The sequence below is a fragment of the Mercenaria mercenaria genome, chromosome 12 (genome assembly GCF_021730395.1).
Source record: "Mercenaria mercenaria strain notata chromosome 12, MADL_Memer_1, whole genome shotgun sequence".
Classification (NCBI taxonomy): Eukaryota; Metazoa; Mollusca; class Bivalvia; order Venerida; family Veneridae; genus Mercenaria; species Mercenaria mercenaria.
The window spans coordinates 15,585,739-15,605,184 of record NC_069372.1 but is presented as its reverse complement, the minus strand read 5'-3'; the positions used below and the strand labels follow the sequence as shown (position 1 = coordinate 15,605,184).

General features: G+C 36.3%; 1 long non-coding RNA gene across 1 annotated transcript in view; it reads right to left on the bottom strand.

Moving 5' to 3' along the window:
* Positions 1-18,986, bottom strand: part of LOC128547234 (uncharacterized) — a 39,049-nt gene extending 20,063 nt beyond the window's left edge. The window contains exon 1 of the long non-coding RNA XR_008366402.1: positions 17,793-18,986. This is a non-coding gene — a long non-coding RNA (uncharacterized LOC128547234). The remainder of the gene's footprint in view (positions 1-17,792) is intronic.
* Positions 18,987-19,446: the final 460 nt, after the last annotated feature.

Sequence of the window (19,446 nt, the reverse complement as noted above, 5' to 3'; positions counted from 1 at the left end):
TCTCCGACCACCGTCTTCTACATGGTAGGAGCATGTTGGTTTAAATGCCTATTTTGACAGTGTTGCTGGTACCTATAACTTTGTTGCTGGTACCTGTTTTGACCTTGTTGGTACCCGTACCTGTTTGTGTATTGATCTTGGTGTGTGTGATGAGATGTATTAAACCTACTACGACATTCCCTCTTAATATGCCCTAATTTTCCACAATGCCAGCATTCAATACTTTTCTTCCACTTATCTATCATCTGGATTTCTCTCAGATCGATCTTGGCCCAAAGCCATGGCGTTTACTTGCCTAAACCTTGTTTGACATTCCTTGTGATTATGTCCTACTTTTTTACGAACACCTTTTAGCGGGACTGAGATAATCTATTTCCATAGGTTCTGGACGATCATAGTGGGGTACGGCCGGAGAGGTCTTGTTTTGAAACCTAAGATTGAATCGCGTTCTAAGGTTTTGTTCTGTCATTGCCGCAGTTACAGCATTTTGCATATTAATTGTCGTTCAATAACTGCTAAATTTGCTTGCTGATTTTGACCTTGGAACGGAGCCTGTTCAAATGCAGTCTCCGCCAATTCGAGAAACTTTTCTTTAAAGATTTGCACATTGTCCCCTGGTTCCAGTTTTAAATTTCTCGGCAAATAAAAAGCATGCTGATGGTCTTGTATTTCTGAAAATCGTAAATGTAACTCGTCCTTTAGTTCAGGCCAGGTACAAGTAGGGTTTTCATTCATATAACGTTGAATTAAATCGGACACAGGCCCCTTTGCGGTTTGGTAACTAATCATCTTCTTTTTTTCACCCGTTGACCCAGTTAATTGCGCATATTTTTCTATGCATTTTACCCTATATTTATATTCATTTGTTTTCCCTTCAAAAATGGGCACTACTTGGGCAACCCCCTGGGTACCTATCACTGCTGAAACAGCTCCTAACTGATCTGACAAAGCCTGAAAAATTCTGCCAATTTCTTGATCTGCCATTTTATAAGCTTACAGTGTCAAAAATCAGTTCACTCCCCTTGTATTTTGAGATGCGTTGTATCGGCTGTTTTTCCCGTCTCACAGATCCTCGGTCACGGCACCAAACAATTGTCATATAATATACTATGGTGACAAGGAATAGTAAGCAACACAATGTCCTTTTGTAAGTCAATAGATTTTATTAAAAGTTCAACCCAGGTTCTTAACAGAAAAGTGAGACGCACTGACAATGATAGCTAACCCAAGGCGTTTTAGCCTAAGTAACTAATAGATCTATTCAATTCGGTTCCCCGTGCCGTTTTGAGCTTTTCCTGGTTAATCAGGTTTATATAGGAAATATACCCAAGAGGATTGTTGGTAATAAGCTATCATGTCCGAGCGTTATTACAAATATGGTGGTACGACATTCTGCCGACTGCTGAATCTACATGAATCTGCAATGTATAATGGAAATATGCCAGCGTCCAGTTGGCTACCTGTATGTACAGAGAAGAACTGTACTAGAACGTCTGTGAATGGATGGATCCGGGCTGTCAATCAAACTAATTGTTATCTATGATATTGACCAATAAGATAACGCGGATTATTCAGTGCACTTACCTTGTTGCTAACCAGCCATTGCTTCCCACAAGCTTTCACTTAGAAACCGTTACTGACGTTTGATACATTTTTTTTTTTCGAAGGAAGTGGTGTTGAGGGGTGTGTTAGGAATATGTAATGCCGACAAGCGGTACCCAGAAAGGCTAGAAGAGGGAAGATTTATTTTTTCCGTAAACCAAAGGCCGATTTAGAAAAATGTAAGCGTTGAACGTTAAACGGATCAATAAACAATCTGCTCAAATGTAATTCATTATGCCCCCCTTTGAAAAAGGAGGGGTATATTGTTTTGCAGATGTCGGTCGGTGGGTCTGTCGGTCGGTCGGTCTGTCGGAATGTAGACCAATCTGTTTCCGGATAATTCAAGAACGCTTGGGCCTAGGATCATGAAAGTTGATAGGGAGGCTGGTCATCACCAGCAGATGACCCCTATTGATTTTGAGGTCTGTATGTCAAAGGTCAAGGTCACAGTGACCCTCAATAGTAAAACGGTTTCCGGATGATAACTCAAGAACACTTGGGCCTAGGATCATGAAAGTTGATAGGGAGGTTGGTAATGACCAGCAGATGACCTCTATTGATTTTGAGGTCAGTATGTTAAAGGTCAAGGTCACAGTGATCCTGAACAGTAAAACGGTTTCCGGATGATAACTCAAGAACACTTGGGCCTAGGATCATGAAAGTTGATAGAGAGGTTGGTAATGACCAGCAGATGACCCCTATTGATTTTGAGGTCAGTATGTTAAAGGTCAAGGTCACAGTGACCCTGAACAGTAAAACGGTTTCCGGATGATAACTCAAGAACACTTGGGCCTAGGATCATGAAAGTTGATAGGGAGGTTGGTAATGACCAGCAGATGACCCCTATTGATTTTAAGGTCAGTATGTTAAAGGTCAAGGTCACAGTGACCCTGAACAGTAAAACGGTTTCCGGATGATAACTCAAGAACGCTTAGAGGCCTAGGGTCATGAAAGTTGATAGGGAGGTTGGTAATGACCAGCAGATGACCCCTATTGATTTTGAGGTCAGTATGACACAGGTCAAGGTCACAGTGACCAGGAACAGTAAAATAGTTTTCAGGCAATAACTCAAGAACGCTTGGGCCTAGTGTCAGGAAAATTGATAGTTAGGTTGGCCATGACCAGCAGATGAACCCTATTGATTTTGAGGTCATTAGGTCAAAGGTCAAGGTTACATTGGCCAGGAACAGTTAAATGGTTTCTGATCTTTTTGTCCAAAACCATAGGGCCTAGGGCTTTGATATTTGGTATGTAGCAAAATCTAGTGGTCCTCTACCAAGATTGTTCAGATTATTTCCCTAGGGTCAAATATGGCCCCACCCCTAGGGTCACATGGTTTATATAGACTTATATAGGAAAAAACTTTGAAAAACCTCTTGTCCAAAACCACATGGCCTAGGGCTTTGATATTTTGTATATGACATCATCTTGTGGTCCTCTACTAAGATTATTCAAATTATTTCCCTAGGGTCAAATATGGCTCCACCGTGGGGGTCATATGGTTTACATATACTTATATAGGGAAAAACTTTGAAAATCTTCTTGTCCAAACCACAAAGACTATGGCTTTGGTAATTTGTAATGTAGCATCATTTAGTGGTTCTCTACCACGTTTGTTCAAGTTATCCCTCTCGGGTCAAATATGGCCCCACCCCAGTGGTCATATGGTTCATATAGACTTATACAGGGAAAAACTTAGAATCTTCATGTCCATAACTTACGTCATTCAAATTTGGACCACATGTATAGTTTTGAGTGGCAAGATGAACCTTGACATGAGTTGACTTTGATCTTGACCTAGTGACCTACTTTCACATTTCTGTACCTACAGCCTTCAAATTTGGATCACATGCATAGGTTTGTGTACTGAAAAAAACTTTGACCTTGTTATTGACCTGGTGACCTACTTTCACATTTTTGAAGGTACAGGCTTCAAATTTGGACCACATGCATAGTTTTTTGTTCCAAAATAAAATTTGATCTTGATTTTGACCTAGTGACCTACTTTCACATTTCTCAAGCTACAGCCTTCAAATTTGAACCACAAGCATAGTTCTGTGTACTGAAATGAACTTTGATCTTGAGATTGCCTAGTGACCTACTTTCACATTTCTGAAGGTACAGGCTTCAAATTTGGACCACTTGCATAGTTTTGTGTTCCGAAATGGAATTTGTGTTTACGGTGAGCAGATAATTTCTGTTCCTTGTGCAATTACTGAATACATCAAGGGGGGCATTTCGTGTTCGACGAGCTCTTGTTAAACTTTATATTAAAACTGCCGTGTGTGTCACTAATGTGCATGGTATAATATATTAACATACATAATACATCATGAATCGTCTGTCTCTCTTTACTTATTTGTCTGTGATCGGAATTTTAATATGAATTTGCTCACTTTATTTTAATTTAGGCCGATCGCAGAATTATTCAGTTCAAGACATTAGATATATAAGTCATTTATATCTTATTTCATATAAAAGTAACAGCTAACATTCTTCAGCAATATATTCTCGCAATTAAAAGTATGATCTATATTTTGCATTTGACTGTATGTTAACTATACTACATAAAAATGTTGAATTAAATTAAGCGACCAGTCTTCTTACACAGAAAAATATTAAACATAGAGTGCTCATTGAATGAGTCATTAGGCCCTAATAAAGTCAAAACATATACATGCAAAATAATTTTACATAGAATACCAACATCATTATTCAAAAATATAAATAAGATCTGGACAGTGCACGGCACATTAACTTTATTTCAAGGATAAAACGTAAGCTTTTATTAATCAGACATTAAATCAAGAGCATAAAGTTAAACATTCGGGAGTGAATTTTACTATTTCTCATTATTTATTATGTTATGTTATGTTATGTCTTTCATATTTGTAGACAGCAAGTATGACAACAGTATCCCCTGTTTCGACACCATTCTGTTTTATTCAAGGAAGTCTGACAATTGACAAGTTTAAACTGATTTTCCTGTCAAGCGCTTGCTTTTAAATGCAGTTTGAAAAAAAAAAATCTACGCACATGTCGATGCGGTTTAGAATGTCGCTGATTTTTTTCATATGTTTATTTTACCTTACGGCTGTCATAAACTATTTATAACTACCATTAATATTATGATACAATAAATGCAAATGGATTCATTTTATCTGTTTGTTTTCTCTTTTTTCATTTTTGTACCCCCCCGACAACAGAGTTGTAAGGGGGGGTATACTGGTTTCAGGTTGTCTGTCTGTCTGTCTGTCTGTCTGTCTGTCCGTCTGGTCGTCTGTCCGTAGACGCAATCTTGTGCGCACCATCTCTCCTTATCCCCTTGACAGAATTTAATGAAACTTCACTCAAGTGATCAGTACCAACAGTAGTTGTGCATGGGGCATGTTAGGTTCTTTAAGAAAAAATATTTGCAGAGTTATGGGACTTTGTTTTTTTGTTACTAAACTATATACATAGACACAATCTTGTGCGCACCATCTCTCCTCATCCCCTTGACACAATTTAATGAAACTTCACACAAGTGATCAGTACCAACAGTAGTTGTGCATGGGGCATGTTAGGTTCTTTTAGAAAAAAAATTTGCAGAGTTATGGGACTTTGTTTTTTTGTTACTATACTATATACATAGACACAATCTTGTGCGCACCATCTTTCCTCATCCCCTTGACACAATTTAATGAAACTTCACACAACTGATCAGTAACAACAGTAGTTGTGCATGGGGCATGTTAGGTTCTTTCAGAAAAAAAATTTGCAGAGTTATGGGACTTTGTTTTTTTGTTACTATACTATATACATAGACACAATCTTGTGCGCACCATCTCTCCTTATCCCCTTGACACAATTTAATGAAACTTCACACAACTGATCAGTAACAACAGTAGTTGTGCATGGGGCATGTTAGGTTCTTTCAGCGACAAAAATTGCAGAGTTATGGGACTTTGTTTCTTGTTAACATACTATGTACATACAGCCTGCATATGCAATCTTGTGCGTGCCTAATCTAACAAACCCTTGCACACAATTTAATGAAACTTCACACAAGTGATCAGTACCAACCCTAGTTGTGCATGGTGCATGTTACATACTTTTAGATAAATATTCTGCATAGTTATGGGACTTTGTTTTTTGTTACTATACTGTATACATACAGTCCACATAATTATGCAGTCTTGTGTGTGTCAAATTCAGTGTACTGTGTCAGTGCATGCGGGGGGTACATTCATCACCTTTAGTGATAGCTCTAGTTATTTTTTGTTTTACTTGCAAAATGAAGACCTATTTAATTATATGAACTGCCAAGTAAACATATCACAGGTTTTCGTTCCCTTATTTCCACCGGTCTAACAAAAACATGGTTAACAGGTTTCGGCAAGATCTTTGTCCCTTTTGGTTTGTGCCATTGCTGTGATAGACTTGTTTAACTTTGCTGGTCTGGAATTTGTTTAATTTAATTGTGGAGGAGATTTAATCAGCCCTATGATATGCGAGCAATGTCCGACCGCACTGAAAATAAAATTAATATGACTACCAAATGTTCAAAATTTTGTAAGTTTTCACGCAAAAATTAGTTCTGAAATATACACCAAGCATGGACATATGTTCATTTTTAAGACAACTGCATGGTATTTTACAAATGTATATTATAATGTTATGGGAATAATTAACTTAACTGATATCACAGCGGTGATCGACAATTCAACAATCAGTTGCAACAGCAGCGCGATCGCAAAACATACTTGTAAAATAAGAACAGTAGAGTATTACGCAACATTAATATAAAGCAATTGAACCAATTAATAAATTTCTTTATCTGTTGAAAATGTTATCTTGATGTAAGAAATCACTTACACTATATGTGACTGTACATGGTGTTTGATATTTTTATCGTATAAGCCTAGCGTGGAAATACAGTCTCTATACGACAGAAGTGGACATACTATTTTGTTCAAATAATTTACTAGTATATAGTAATCTAAGATGTAATTTCTTTTCACATGTTGCTTAAAAGATAACTAAGATTATAATTATACCATGTATTTGCATAAGGACTCAATATTTTTCCTGTCAGGAATATCTAGCAAAGACGGAAAGTGTTTTTTCTTCGATAACGCCAGCATTTGGCGCTAACTTTTACCGTGGTTTCTTCTGAGTCAACCTTAATGTCATGTACATAATCTTTAGAAAAACAATTAAGCCTCTTTGACAGCTATCTTTGTGCATTTTGGTTCACATTTTGGTAAGTATTTCACACATATATCAACTGAAATACTTTCTAGCGAGTCAGTCGCTAATGTACATTAATCCGCCATTTTGAAAGAAGCTTGTGGGAAGCAGCAACAGTAACTAAGGGGCGGAGTTTATTGATCGGTTTACGGATCCATCCATTAATGCGAAATGCATTCCTGGTAATTTCTGTTAATTAATGACAGAATACATTATAATAACAGGAAAAATGATGTCTTTATTCACCGGTATCTTTGATGTTGTTGGTGTATTATACACAACATCTTCAGGATGTAGAAGTCGAAGTCACCAGTTCACGCAAAAAAAATATGTAGGCGTTTGTCACAATTAAAACGCACTTCTAAAAAGTAAATGTTAATTTCATTTACACAACGCCACTGGAGAATAAATATATATGACCTCAAACGCACGTCTAAAAAGTAAATGTTAATTCCATTTATACGAAGATTTTAGGATTGTAAGACAATGCACTTTCGTTTACACATCGATTGCATGTTTGTAAGAAAAAAAAATCATGTCCCTATGCCACTGGAGAATAAATATATATGATATGAAACGCACTTCTAGTACTTAATTGTTAATTAGCCCACCATCATCAGATGGTGGGCTATTCAAATCACGCTGCGTCCATGGTCTGTCGTCCTTCCGTCCGTCCTTCCGTCCGTTAACAATTTCTCGTTATCGCATCTCCTCAGAAACTACTGGGGGGATTTTAACCAAACTTAGTCAGAATGATGTATTGGTACCCTAGTTGTGTCCCCCTGAAAATCAGACTGGTTCAACAATTTTTAGTGAGTTATGGCCCTTTGTTTATTTCTATAATTTACATAGATTTATATAGGGAAAAACTTTGAAAATCTTCTTGTCCAAAACCACAGAGCCTAGGGCTTTGATATTTGGTATGTAGCATCATCTAGTGGTTCTCTACCAAGTTTGTTCAAATTATCCCCCTAGGGTCAAATATGGCCCCGCCCTGGGGGGTCACATGGTTCATATAGACTTATATAGGGAAAAGATTTTAAAATCTTGTCAATAACCTACAACATTCAAATTTGGACCACATGTATGGTTTTGAGTGACAAGATGAACCTTGACATGAGTTGACCTTGATTTTGACCTAGTGACCTACTTTCACATTTCTGAAGCTACTGCCTTCAAATTTGGACCACATGCATAGTTTTGTGCACTGAAACAAACTTTGACCTTGACATTGACCTAGTGACCTACTTTCACATTTTTGAAGGTACAGGCTTCAAATTTGGACCACATGCATAGTTTTGTGTTCTGAAATGGAATTTGACCTTGATTTTGACCTACTGACCTACTTTCACATTTCTCAAGCTGCAGCCTTCAAATTTGGACCACATGCCGATGGCTTAGCGCAATACTGGTCCAACTCAATTTTCTAAAATTGTTCAGGAGAGACAAAAAACTGATCCTATAAAAAGCTATTTGGAATGGAAAAATATAAATTTACATGTTGGCATAAAATGCCTTAAGAAATTATTGTTTAAATTTAGTTTTTGGCAAAAAGCAGTTAAAATAGTGTATTTGAGAGTTGGACCGATATTGCATTCAGTTTTACAGTGCAATAAAAGACCAACTTGAATTAGACCATTATCACATTGTATTTTTGCTGTTTCAGAGCTAATTAAACTGCAGTTGGACTTCTATTACACTGAAAAGAAAACATTTTTTGTAATTACCGGTATACCCAAAATAATTGTTTTTGAGAGAGGAGATGAAGATAAAAATTATTTTGTCTTGCCCATCCAAAACATTTTAGGCAAAACTAATCAGTTTTCAACTGGCCATTCCTATTGCAGCTATGTTTCTAGTGGCAAATTTGTGATATACCTTCAGATATTAAAGCCATAAAAAAGTAATTGTATTAATCCAGAAAAAAACAGGGAGCAGGTTAGCAGATCACCTCAGTACAACTGAAATAGGGAAAACGGCACCTCTGACTCAGTACAAATGAAATAGACAAAATAGGCACCTTAGTAGAACTGGAAACATCAGTACAACTAAAACAGGGAAATAGGCACCTAGGTACAACTGATATAGGGTTAAAATGCACCTCAGTACAACTGGAATAGGTTAAAATGCACCTCAGTACAACTGGAATTGGGTAAAATGCACCTCAGTACAACTGGAATAGGGAATTTAGGCATCTCGGTACAACCAAAATAGGGTAAAAATGCACTGCTGGAATAGGGAAATTTGGCACCTCAGTACAGCTGGAATAGGGAAAATAGGTACTTCAGTAAAATTAAAATAGGGGAAATGGGTGTTGCACATTAAACATACAGACAAGGATCCAAGTACTATTACTGTATTTCAGAGAAAGCAACAGAATCTTCCAGTTTGTATGAAAACACAACCTAATAACATATCCTACAATTACCGGTAGTGCATTTTCAACCCTTAAATGTGGAATTCAACAACAGTAATTAAACTTAATATATAAAACTAAATTTGCAAATCAAAAAAAATATTCATAACAACTTATTCATTAGGGAAATGGAGCTATCATCATTTCTGTGGTGAAGCTATGGAAAGATGTTAATTATGTGAGAAAAATATGCAACCAGACTGAAGCTTAAACTTGTGGCCTTGGAATTCTGTTCCTATGCTCTATAGACTGAACAACCAGGCTGTTTACAAATTTTCTTCCAGATTTACATTACATTTTTCTCAACTATATTGAAATTCAGCCTCAATTTCAGTCATTATGTATTTATTAGGGAATCGATCCAACCGATTTTCGCTGCGAAGGGACGAAAATCTGGATCGATCCCTCTGCGGTAACATGCGATAAACTGGATATCGAATTAAAAAAAATGTGTCCTTCCAGCATGTGCACAGAGTGCCTGACTTTGGATTTTTTTGAAAATACGTTTTTTCCTTGTGCCTTATACGTGTCCATGTAATTTGTCCCAACCACAACACTTGGTGTTGTAACCAAGTCAAAGTGGTATGTTTGATAAAATTGCATAAATACACATTGAAACATTCTTTATCAATTGGTGTTTTCATTTTTCAAAACAAAAAATTGTGAAGTATAGTTTTAAAAAATTATTTAAACCTAACTGCCAAAAATTTGAATTTGCCGGGAGGAGCTAATGAGGTCATGAACCCTAGAGAAACAGAGAATGTAAACAATTCCCACGTGGTTAATTTTATCCACAAACTTGATCAGTAGAAGGTTTGATGTATCAATGGAATTAACACCTAGAGTGCATTGTAAAACTTTTCCAGAAAAGTAATTTTGAATTTTCAAACTGAATAGAATATCATAATCATTTCTGCAGTAATATTTTTATGTGTTATTTAACAAATGTTTTAAAGATATAGGGGAACTAAATAACAGACATACAGTGATAAATTATTTCAAATAGCTTATCATTTTTAGCTCCACTATACGAAGTATAAGGAGAGCTATCCTACTCGCCCCGGCGTCGGCGTCTTTCCGCGTCCCCACCTTGGTTAAAGTTTTGGTGCATTTTCTCTTTTTTCAACTTATCTCTGTAATTACTTGATGGATTTGATTCAAACTTGAAATACTTATTCCTCATCATCATCCACATCATCTGACATAAGGGCCATAACTCTGGCACCAATATTTCATGAATTATCCCCCCTTTTCACTTAGATTTTCAGGTTAAAGTTTTGATGCACTTTCACTCTATCTCTGTTATTACTTAATGGATTTGATTCAAACTTAAAATAGTTGTTCAACATCATCACCCACATCATATGACACAAGGTGCATAACTCTGGCACCATTTTTTCATGAATTATTCCCCCTTTTTGACTTAGAATTTCAGGTTAAAGTTTTGGTGCACTTTCACTCTACCTCTTTTATTACTGAATGAATTTGATTCAAACTTAAAATAGTTGTTCAGCATCATCACCAACATCATATGACACAAGATGCATAACTCTGGCACAATTTTTCATGAATTATTCCCCTTTTTACTTAGAATTTCAGGTTAAAGTTTTATGCACTTTCACTCTATCTCTGTTATTACTGAATGGATCTGATTCAAACTTAAACAATTGTTCAACATCATTACCCTTATCATATGTCACAAGGTGCATAACTCTGACACCAATTTTTCGTGAATTATTTCCCCTTTTTACTTAGAATTTTAGGTTAAAGTTTTGATGCACTTTCACTCTGTCTCTGTTATTACTGAATGGATTTGATTCAAACTTAAAATAGTTGTTCAACATCATCACCCACACCATATGACGCAAGGTGCATAACTCTGGCACAAATTTTTCATTAATTATTCCCCCTTTTTACTTAGAATTTTAGGTTAAAGTTTTGATGCACTTTCACTCTGTCTCTTGTTATTACTGAATGGATTTGATTCAAACTTAAAATAGTTGTTCAGCATCATCACCCACACTATATGACACAAGCTGCATAACTCTGGCACCAATATTTAATGAATTATGCCCCTTTTTGCTAGGATATACTTATAAAGTGTTTTGATACATTTTATCTTTACCTCTCTTATTACTTTAAGTTGATATTTTTGATATAGACTCAGGCTATTGTGCAATATCTTCATCCACAATTGGAGTCATTCTCCAGTGACAGCTCTAGTTTCTTCAGATGTGCCCAGTTTCACTATCCAGCATCGAAATAGTCGAGCGCGCTGTCTCCTGTGACAGCTCTTGTTATTAGACCTTATCACAGCAACACTTGCTAATTTGTGTGCATTGTGCTACATCTCAGACTTAAATAGTTTATTATTTCTGCACTTATTGCTACATTATCTCTATTAATGGACCTGCCAGCAATGACAGAAAAGTTAAGAATGTTTGATTTTCACTGTTCAATTTACATTAATAAGAAGTTTAAAAATCAGGAATGCTAGTCTAGCTCAACTCAATTTTTCATAACAATGATATTGATATGGATGCACAAAATATGTATAATATTAATTTGTAATCATCAAAACATGTAAATTCATATTTATTCTTCAACTGACCATTGTTTACATTTGCTTGTGAATCATTGAAAGCTGACAGACAGCCTGGAGTAGCCTTGTTATTTGATAGGCTCCTCCTACAAAACTTACTGCCAGGGTAGTAAAAGTTGGGGCTTTAAGTGAGCATACTACCTATTTCTGAAAAAAAAAAGAGTCTTAGCAGAAATTATTTAGAAAAATTGGTAGATTGTAACTTGTAACTGGTAATTCTGACAAAATGCATATCAAACTTATGGTTCTTGACCTACATAGCCATCTAAAGATGATAAATATGTGTGCCAAGATTAAAGCATTTACAGATTTTGAGACAAGGTGGACCTAAACAAACATTTTAACCAAATTTTCTTACAAAAAGGACCACAATTTTGACAAAATGCTTATCAGGGTTATAGTTTTGGCCTACATGACAAACAAGTAAGCAAAGTTTTAAAGCTGTAGCTCTTATGGTTTTTGAGAAAAGGTGGACCTAAACGAAAATTTTAACCAACATCAACACAAATCGTCAAGTGATGACAATCAAAAATCAGATTAGCTAAAAATGACACTTAAATTTAGTCATAGCAATAGTGCTTGATAATGCTATGCCTCATGTTTCATTATGTTTTGCATAAATCTTTGTGTAGCTAAATGTTTATGCATCACAATCTTAATCTGATGTAATAAATCAAATCTATTAGAAGATACTTTGATAGCAAATAATGCAACCAATCAAAATAGTTTTGATTAAATTGAGACAGTCAAATGTCCATGCCAGGAAAAATATTCTTAGCATCATTATTTGTTTCAACAATGGAACAAAAATATTTTAAATCCATTTACTGAAAATATATAGGTTAAAAAGTAAATGATACCCAGGTATTTACTACAAACTCAAGTTTTGCTATAGCACCAAAAAATGTTGCTTTTAATGTTTAATTGGAATAACAAAAGTATAACAAGGGAAAACAGTGTGAGTTTGAATTTCCAACTTTGGTAGGGTAAAAATATAATTACACAAGTAAACGTATAGGCACTTTTTCTCGTATCATATTTGTATTGGCCACTTTCAGGCGTCAGGGAATCGATAACTTGGCAGTGGACTAACTTCAGCTTCTGTACAATTTTATAAGAGAGTTAAAAAGAAATTTTAGGTGGACTTGCCAGACCATTTGCCTGCTCCAAGTATTAAAAATTTTGGCTGTAATTCTTGATCAAAATGATCAAGCACTTCTTGCTCTTATTACATTACTTACCTATGCAGTACTTAATTTGAAAGAAATCACAACATTTTTGTTCATTGATAGGTTTAACTAAAGCATATTGGTAAAATCAAACAATTTTATCAGTGCAATATAAGACCAACTCAAATTAAACTTGTCATAAAACAAAATGTTCAATGCAATATAAGTCCAACTCAAGTTAGACTTTTATTGCAGTGATAAAAACCAACATTCTGAGATAGACCTATATGTTTCTGGAGGGTAAAAGTGGGTAAAAAAGGGTAAATTACCCTAATTTTTTCACAGACTGTGTATTTGACCTTAGTTTATAAAAATATGTAAAAAAGTGATTTTGTGAAAAAATGTCACTTGGACCAGTATTGCGCTAAGCCATCGATGCATAGTTTTGTGTACTGAAACAAACTTTGACCTTTACATTGACCTAGTGACCTACTTTCACATTTTTGAAGGTACAGGCTTCAAATTTGGAACACATGCATAGTTCTGTGTTCCGAAATAAAATTTGTCCTTGATTTTGACCTAGTGACCTACTTTCACATTTCTCGAGCTACAGCCTTCAAATTTGGACCACTTGCATAGTTTTGTGTACCGAAATGAACTTTGACCTTAAGATTGACCTAGTGGCCTACTTTCACATTTCTGTAGCTACAGGCTTCAAATTTAGACCACATGCATAGGATTGTGTACCGAAACAAACTTTGACCTTGACATTGACCTAGTGACCTACTTTCACATTTTTGAAGGTACAGGCTTTAAATTTGGACCACATGCATAAATTTGTGTTCTGAAGTGTAATTTGACCTTGATTTTGACCTAGTGACCTACTTTCACATTTCGTCCTTGAAATTGATCTAGTGACCTACTTTCACATTTCTCAAGCTACAGCTTTCGAATTTGGACCACATGCACACTGTTGTGTACGGAAATGAAATTTGACCTTAAGCTAGTCAGTAAGTCTTGAAATTTGGAACACTCAAAAATGGCACATTGGTGGGCGCCAAGATCACTCTGTGATCTCTTGTTATGTTTACTCAACATCTCCCGTATTTTTTGCAACGAAGGTACGATTTAACTAAAAAAAAACTGTATGTGTATGCCAATAAAACGGCATGTAGATGCATTTAATCCAATGCATTTAAATCCAGACTAGGACTACCACGAACTTTAGGTTCACGTTTGTAGCTCCAAGAATGAATAATACATGTAGGTCGCCCCCTGCGCGAGGTGACATTGTTATTGTTGTGAGTATCTGTGTATATGTGATCTGCCAGGGCGGTCAACTGTTGAAAAATGGTTTCTTTAATTTGGATACTGTGGAGTAGTCCTTGTATGACGTCGAAGTTTGTCGTAGCGTACAGAAGGTGCAAGTTTAAGTCTCTGCCCTCCATATTCGCCTGTTCCATAATTTGTATCTGAATTTGTTGAATGAAGTGGTAGACACACCATGAATCCGAAATAAAACAATCAAGTGTGTCCCAGTAGTAATTTGAGAAGTTCCATTGCAGCTGATGATAGTAAAAATGGCGGCTCGGATTTTGGGCCGTAGCCGGAAAGTGTCCAAACTTTTCACATATTCTTTGACGAAAATAGTTTTCTATGTATTTTATCACCATATCATGAATGATTTCCACTGGATACATCGTGAGAAAATGCAACAGTTACGCTGTAAGTATAAGTACAATAGTTGGCGTTGTTTTTTTTTTTTTTTCAGTGAGATCGAAGTAGAATAAGATTCTAGAACTAATATCTGGCACTGAGACTAATGTACAGAGATTGATAATGTCTGATTCCAAGTGTATTTAAGACAGTTTAATATCCTGTGTATAATAATGTTGTAGGTTCCAGTAAATCAGTTTGTACACGGGGCACATAATAATTTTATAGTGGCTGGGTTGTATAACCACGGTGTTGTATAATATCCAGTCGTTAGGGCTATATTAGCTGTGATCGTTTGGTAACAAGGTTGACTGGTACGCATTACGGAGTGACATTATAGGAGCCAAGTTGGAGCGATGGGTACAGTTGTTGTAAAAGGCTGCCTTTGGTTTGCATGGTAGCCATATTGTTTATCTCATTGTTAGATTGGGTGGCATTGTGCCCATTTGTTGTCTGAAAGGTCGCAGCAGCTGGTAGATTGGTTGTAGCTGATCGGAAATACACAGATGGCTCCCCGATTTTATCTACTGCTTGCTTATGTACAGATCTTTGGCACAGTTTCTTATTTTTACAGCACTTACAGTAAAAAAAAATGCTAACCCCAGAATCAATGATATGATAAATGCAAGAATATCGTAATACCAAGTTGGCCGGGAAGGTTCTGTCATATTGATTTTCCAAAGTATTTCAATTTCTGGATAAGATTATCCGTGGGTATTTGTCAAACCTGTTTAAGCTGATGGAGAATATGTATTTTCGAGATATATTTCGAAAAGCTGAATAGAAGGGTGCCCAGATGTGAAGTTTAGATGATGTCCTTTTATTCTCACCCACTTAAATTGGCATGGAAATGAAAATAAACATAGCAATGAAAAAAATTTTAAGTAACTATTTACTACAAGATCTATAACATTTGAAATATAAGGTGCATTTAAACATCAGATACAAAATGTATGATATCATATAGTCACTATATATGTATTATTTCCCAAGTATTGTTTTATAATATATAATGTTAATTGATATTTATTGCATAACATTATGCTACATTTGGGGCTTCCTTATAATTCCCCCTTGCTTTAAAACTTGGTCTCCAAAGTTTGAGAACAAAAATTGCAAGGATATAGTGACAATACACATAAAACATGAAAAAAGCTAATAAAAATTTCAGGTACACACATACTCATGTTTATCTATAATTGTCGATCTGTCAACTCTTTACTAACTGAGTTGCAATCGTTAATATGTACTGTAGCACTACTTCATAACTGTAGTGGGCAGCTTCACCCCGAGTATTTTAGGCAACAAGAAAAAGATGCAATACACGCGCTACTTCAATCACCTTTATTCCTTACGTAGAACATACAATAGTGTAGGGTAGCGTAGCGGTTATCTGAAAGTCAAAACATTCAAACTATCAGTAACCATAATACATAAAAGAATACGCATAAAACCGCGTACGAACATACAAGTATTAACATAAAGAAAACATAATACATTGAACATTTTAACAAAGAAATTGCGGGAATCCAGCACTAGTTATGTGAACAAAGCCATTACTTAATAAAAATACAAAATTATCTACCTTAACAATAAAATGTGTAATTGTTTCAAAATAAATTATTTGAACAATATAATTCCTCCGAACAAGGCAGTAAAAACAAAAAATTAACTTACTGAACAATGCTATCTGTGCCCAAAACGTAGTGAATTGAAACATATAGAACTCGTGCCTTACTCGACAAATTCTAAAAATCAACTGCGCTCTGGCAAGGCAGCAAATTTTGCATTTGCATATAGTTATTATTTTCTAGGGACAGTTTGACCAACCAAAATGCAGAAAGCGCCCTCTAAGCAGATAAATTCAAAATTTCATTTTCTATATATGGGTGACACTCATCTCTTGTGACCCTAAAGCGTTGGCAGGAACCAGAACACTATAAATTAACATTACGTTGGACAGCGGACATGATAGATGTCCATCAAAAATTAGTAAACCCGATAATCAAAACCTGAACAGATATTTGGAGTCTGAAACAATAATATATACAATCTGAAAAGAAAAGGTACATGACAATTCAAAGGATTAAAAACAGTTCAATATAATGTGTAAAACTTTGTGAACTAGGAAACCTTCAAATGTCAATGTAAAGCATGAACATTAAGCTATTGCCTTATTTGTGTGAGCATTCCATAATGATATTTTTGAATGAACACAAAAAATGGTCTGGTAAGAATACGCTTCAATTTTCTTGCTGTCATGAACCCGATTGGTATTTTTAGCCCACCATCATCAGATGGTGGACTATTCAAATCACTCTGCATCCATGGTCCATCGTCCTTCCATCCATCAGTCTGTCCTTCCGTTAACAATTTCTCGTTATCGCATGTCCTCAGAAACTACCAGGGGGATTTTGACCAAACTTTGTCAGAATGATGTATTGGTACCCTAGTTGTGTCCCCCTGAAAATCAGACTGGTTCAACAATTTTTATGCCCCCGGCATCTACTGATGCGGGAGGCATATAGTGATCGTCCTGTCCGTCCGTTCATTCGTCCGTCTGTCCATACGAGGTTAACCAAATGGGACTGTTTCATCTAGCATCAATACCCCTTACTAGAATGACTTGATACTAATGCAGATGTAACCTGTGACCATTCCTCCTCTTCAGACATCACCTGACCTCAGTTTGACCTTAGTTTGACCTTGACCTCATTTTGGACTTAGGTTGCTTTATATGGGCCATCTCTTTGTTAACCAAATGGGCCCGTTTCGTCTAGTATCAATACCGCTTACAAGAATGGATTGATACTAATACAGATGTAAACTGTGACCATTCCTCAACTTCAAACATCACCTGACCTCAGTTTGACCTTGACCTTGACTCATTTTGGACTTCGGTTGCTTTATATGGGCCATCTCTTGGTTAACCAAATGGGCCCATTTCGTCTAGCATCAATACCGCTTACAAGAATGGATTGATACTAACACAGATGTAACCTGTGACCATTCCTCATCTTCAAACATCACCTGACCTCAGTTTGACATTGACGACTCATTTTGGACTTGGGTTGCTTTATATGGGCCATCTCTTGGTTAACCAAATGGGACCGTTTCGCCTAGCATCAATACGGCTTACAAGAATGAATTGATACTAATACAGATGTAACCTGTGACCATTCCTCATCTTCAAACATTACCTGACCTCAGTTTGACCTTGACCTCGTTTTGGACTTAGGTTGCTTTGTATCGACAAGGATGCCACCGGGGGCATCAAGCGTTTATTGAACGCAACTCCTTGTTTAGTGAGTTATGGCCCTTTGTTTATTTCTATTATTTACATAGATTTATATAGGGAAAAACTTTGAAAATCTTCTTGGCCAAAACTACAGAGCCTAGGGCTTTGATATTTGGTATGAAGCATCATCTAGTGGTCCTCTACCAAGATGATTCAAATTATTTCCCTGGGGTCTAATATGGCCCCGCCCCGGGGGTCACATGGTTTATATAGACTTGTATAAGGAAAAACTTTGAAAAACCTCTTGTTCAAAACCACAGGGCCTAGGGCCTTAATATTTTGTATGTGACATCATCTAGTGGTCCTCTATTAATTTTGTTCAAATTATCCCCCTAGGATCAAATATGGCCCGCCCCGGGGGTCACATGGTTTACATAGACTTATATAGGGAAAAACTTTTAAAATCTTCTTGTCCAAACCACAAAGCCTAGGGCTTTGGCATTTGTAATGTAGCATCATCTAGTGGTTCTCTACCAAGTTTGTTCAAATTATCCCCCTAGGGTCAAATATGGCTCCGCCCTGGGGATCACATGGTTCATATAGACTTATATAGGGAAAAGCTTTTAAAATCTTCTTGTCAGAAACCTACAACATTCAAATTTGGACCACATGTATGGTTTTGAGTTGCAAGATGAACCTTGACATGAGTTGACCTTGATTTTGACCTGGTGGCCTACTTTCACATTTCTTTAGCTACAGCCTTCAAATTTGGACCACATGCACAGTTTTGTGCACTGAAAAAAAACTTTGACCTTGACATTGACCTGGTGACCTACTTTCACATTTTGAAGGTACATGCTTCAAATTTGGACCACATGCATAGTTTAATGTTCCGAAATGAAATTTGACCTTGATTTTGACCTAGTGACCTACTTTCACATTTCTCAAGCTACAGCCTTCAAATTTGGACCACATGCATAGTTTTGTGTACCGAAACAAACTTTGACCTTTACATTGACCTAGTGACCTACTTTCACATTTTTGAAGGTACCGGCTTCAAATTTGGACCACATGCATAGTTCTGTGTTCCGAAATAAAATTTGACCTTGATTTTGACCTAGTGACCTACTTTCACATTTCTCGAGCTACAGCCTTCAAATTTGGACCACTTGCATAGTTTTTTGTACCGAAATGAACTTTGACCTTAAGATTGACCTAGTGACCTACTTTCACATTTCTGTAGCTACAGGCTTCAAATTTAGACCACATGCATAGGATTGTGTACCGAAACAAACTTTGACCTTGACATTGACCTAGTGACCTACTTTTACATTTTTGAAGGTACAGGCTTTCGAATTTGGACCACATGCATAGATTTGTGTTCTGAAGTGTAATTTGACCTTGATTTTGACCTTGTGACCTACTTTCACATTTCTCAAGCTACAGCCTTCAAATTTGGACCACTTGCATA